Below are 4430 nucleotides of genomic sequence, written 5' to 3' on the forward strand. Positions count from 1 at the left end.
AGCAAAAAAGAAGACTGAGCAAAGGTCATTTAATTTGTCAATTAGATGACCTCTGGTGTCATTTTCCCCAGCTCTCCTTTTCTCCCCTTGCAGAGGGCCAGTTCTGGGGAGTTGGAGGGCTTAGGCCAGCCCAGGTCTCACCTGTACTTTGTACTAAGCCCGGCAGCTGTGAAACTCAGGATGTCGGCTTACCACCCCCCTGTTCCGTCTCTTGAGAACAGGATGCAGGAAGGGAGGAAACGGATAGGGTACAGGACAGGACGCAGGAAAGAATGTAACAGACAAGGTACAAGGAAGTAAGGAAATCACTTAATTAGATTTGTACTTTTCATGAATACTAATGTTACTGTTGCTTGATCCAGTGCTATATAAGCCTGAGCCCTCGGATCAATAAATGAGGTTTGTTCTTCACATCTTCCACCTGGCCCGTGATTCTTTCTCTCTTCACACTCTGCCAGCATCAGACCATGGCTGCGGAGGCAGGCACTCATTTGGCAGCTAGACAGGGACCTGAAAGGAAGGCTTCCCCCGGCAGAGTGGACCTAGACAAAGTGGGCTGCTTGGCCAACAGCCCTAGAAAAGGAGCTCTGGTCATCAAGAGAAGGCAGCTAACAAGGTAGGGAGATAATTTTCCTATATAGTTTTTTATTTTCACCAGGTTAAGTGGGGATTAAAAAGAAAAGAGAGTGCCGCTTTTTAGTGTCTCTTAAAACGAAAGTAAACTTCAGAACGAGACTGCAGATTTTTGGCATCTCAGATTTAAAGTGAAAGCAAACCGCACAGGCGGGGAAAGCTAAAGTAAACTATATGGGCTAAGAACGAGACTGCTGCTTTTCGGTGTCTTCAATTTAAAGGGAAAGTAAACCACACTGGCTAAGTAGTGTCCTATAAAATAATTAGCTAACATGGGGCAGAGGTCCTCAGCAGAACAGAGAGACAGAGAATATTATTTGAAAGCGTTCGAATACAGGGGACACAAAATTTTAGCATGCAAATAAGAACATTGTCTTTCTTTAAATTGTCAACTGCATTTTTGTCATTTCTATTGAGAACAAGCCAAGTGCCATTCTGCTACTGAAATCTCTTCATAAGATACCTGTACAGTGCAATCATTGCATTGCAAGTCATAGCTGAAATCAGTCCAGTGTATCACCAAGATTCAATCTGCTGACTATTTTGCTCAACTATTCTAAGACTGTACTAATACCAACATTGACTGCACTAGGAAATGGCAGTGCTGAGTCTTTGTGGTGTTGCAATTTTCACATATTTGCTACTTTATTGATTATTGTTCAAGATAATAGTACTGTATGAGAACTTAATGATTATATCTTGGAATTATTTTGCATACAAAATATACTTAGAAAAGTAGTTACCATGCTGCTGTCCTGTTCTTGTTAAAAAGTCCCATGTGTGCAAGTAGAGTTTCCTCATGTACAAGAGTCCTTTTTTCAAGTGAATATTAATTATTCTTCAAGTAACATTAAAACACAGCATAATTCTGGTAATTTTTAGTTGTTTAAATAGAATCTACCAGTAGTTCTGGAAAGCCTTTTTTGGTTTCCTGGGTACAATTTTATGTAACATACATAAAAACTAAAGTGAGATTCATAAATATTCAGGACATTGGCAGCTGATCACATTTACAAAGTCAGTGTGTAAGTGAAGTTATTACTCCCTCCATAATGCCTTATGGACAAGCAGGAGCTGTGATGTGAAGCTACATTGTATTTCCCATTTTATATATGTCTCCCTATTTGATTTTATTCAAGTTATAGTACATTCTGAAAAAGTTGGCCTTAGGTGTGTGTCATTGTGGCATGCAAAGAGTTATGATGACTTTACATGAAATGTTAGAATTTGTAGTCCTTATGACATTAGAAATTTTTGTGGTTTTCAAGAGTCTCAAAGAAAATTGTATATTAACATTTTTTGTCAGCCATCACATTTCCAAAGAGTATTTTTTTTAAAAAAAAAAGGTAAATGTGATATGTCAGATGAGCAGACTAACCAAAATCAGTGGTTAGGGGGATTTCATTTTAGATCCTTTTTAATAATCAAAGAAAATGGGACATTTGCTTTATATACGTATATAAAAAGTTTATTGAAGTTAGAGCTAAAATAGCATACTTAATTTTATAACTTTTGTAGATACATGTCTTTTGCAAGCTTCCATTCATTTCAGACCAGTTTGTAAATCAAGAGTTCTATCTTATAGTAATTCTAGAAAAATAACGCTTGTATCATTTTATCTACAACCACCATTTAGGTAACTTAAAAATTACATTGGTATTCAAAAAAGAGGAAAATTAAGAAGCTAAGTTATATCAATAATTAGAAAACAAATCAACTTGTCTTCTTAATCAGGTGGGGAGGAAACTTCAAGGGTAGGAGTAAATAAACTCTCTGCTTTAGAAATTTGACATGAGCAGTTTGTATGTTAAACACAGTCTAATGCACTGTATGTATACTAAAATTTCCAGTAAAATGTAGCTTGTAAATTTTCTGAATCAGCTCCTTAGTACTAGTTATAATATAGCTAAAATCTTAATATATTTTACAGTATATAAAAGGCTATAACTTCATAAGTCCTTTTTAACATATCTTTGATAGAACTTTTTGATTTAAAAATTATTCATTCCGACTTTGTTAGAATATTAATAGCAATGTTTTTAGGCTTTCATTTGTCCTGGTGGTTCTTTGGGAGGGTTTGCAAGCAAATTAAACAAGTGAAGTGGGAAAGGGGACATTTATTTGTCTTTGAATATTTAGAAACAGATTTTTACCCTTGCCCAACAAAACCCTCTTGAATTCAATAGATAACTAAAGAAATTCTTTTGCTTTGCTGCAGAGTTCTACTGCCTAACTCCCCTCTTGTATTAGAAAATCCAGCATAAATTTGTCATAGCCTGGTCAGTAGTTAAAACAACATTTCAGAGTTGAAAATAATTTTTATTAATTAAACCATTAGGGAATCTTTTTTTTTAACTACAGATAGGAAACTTAGTTATTTCTGTGTTTTCTGCCAAGAAGCATAGCCCTAAACACATTTCTATATATACCTGATTTCTTAGCTACTTAAACTTATGCTGTTCTAAACATTACTTAATCATATTTAGTTGGCTATTTTTCTACTGAACAATTACACGATGTTAGGGAGAGTCTTATTCTAAAATTCCTTTATTTCATATCAATGTGTGATTCATGTTTTTTAAGTGTAATTACAATGTATGTGCCAGAGTATGAGCAAAAAAAAAAGGTGGGGGAAAGACTAATATCATATGAAGAGAAGCAAATACTTTGGATTAGTTACATATTTTAAGAAGGACATAAGCAATATCATTTTTTGTTTTTCTTTAGTATTCTTGGCAATCCAAGACACCTCAAGAATGACAGTGGTCCCGCCTATACTAGCAGGAATTTTGCACAATTTTGTCTCACCTATAATATCACTCACTCTACTGCCATCCTGTACAATCTTACTGGACAAGCCATTAACAAGGATATTAAAATCCTCCTTGATAAACAGAAAAAAAGAGGGAATAGAAAATAGGGTAAGAAGGAGATTGGATCAGGTAACATATACCACAAATTTTTTGACACTAGATGATCAGGGATGTACTCCTGCACAAAAACATTTTGCAGGACAAAAGAACAGGTTGCTACATGAGCAACCAGATGTCATGGTAATGTGGAAGGATCCAAAGATGGGTAATTGGGATGGTCCGGTAAAATTACTAACCTGGGGTCAAGGTTATGCTTGTGTTTTTCCAGAACATGCAGGAGAACCGGTCTGGGTCCCTGAGAGGAACATTCACTCCTGTCAGCATACTGACCAGAGGGATAGAGACCCTGAGCATCAAAGGAAAACTGGTCAGAGAGACAAGCAGAGGAGGAAGGCAAGACTGAGAAGATGAAGAGCCAATAATAAGATGTTGACTGTCATTTTTGCAATGATGATTGTCGCAGATGGTTTACAAATCTAGTTGGAACATCAGTATTCCTGAAAAAGTTTTTTTCTTTCTGATTCTCTCCTCTTTTATGCTGGTAGTACTCACTCCCTACCATCATCTTATTCTGATGTATCACTCACAAGCTGGTATATACTTTGCCTCATTAATGCTATGAGATCAGACAAGTATCAGTAAAATGTATATAGTTCATTAATTAAAAGTAACTTCATAGGCCTATAGATTTAGAGCTATTTGGTATCATTTAGAGATCACTGGGTCCAAATTTCTAATTTCTCATGTGAGGAAACAAGCATGGAGAAATTAAGTGACTCCCCTAAGGTCATACAGGGAGAACTGCAATTTGAACTCAAGTCCTCTGACTAAATCCCGGGCTCTTTCTACCATAGCAATTGAATGTTGATGATCCTTCAAGTGTCCTTAACTCAAAGGTCCTCAGTCTCCTCAATTCAAATGAAC

General features: G+C 36.1%; 1 long non-coding RNA gene across 1 annotated transcript; it reads left to right on the top strand.

The window, feature by feature from the left end:
• The first annotated feature begins 242 nt into the window (after positions 1-242).
• LOC144455125 (uncharacterized) lies at positions 243-4192 on the top strand. The gene is made up of 2 exons (XR_013483796.1): positions 243-616; positions 3775-4192. It is a non-coding gene; the product is annotated as an uncharacterized LOC144455125 (long non-coding RNA).
• Positions 4193-4430: the final 238 nt, after the last annotated feature.

This window comes from Phascolarctos cinereus, unplaced genomic scaffold, assembly GCF_003287225.1.
Source record: "Phascolarctos cinereus isolate Bilbo 61053 unplaced genomic scaffold, phaCin_HiC Scaffold_9;HRSCAF=440, whole genome shotgun sequence".
Classification (NCBI taxonomy): domain Eukaryota; kingdom Metazoa; phylum Chordata; class Mammalia; order Diprotodontia; family Phascolarctidae; genus Phascolarctos; species Phascolarctos cinereus.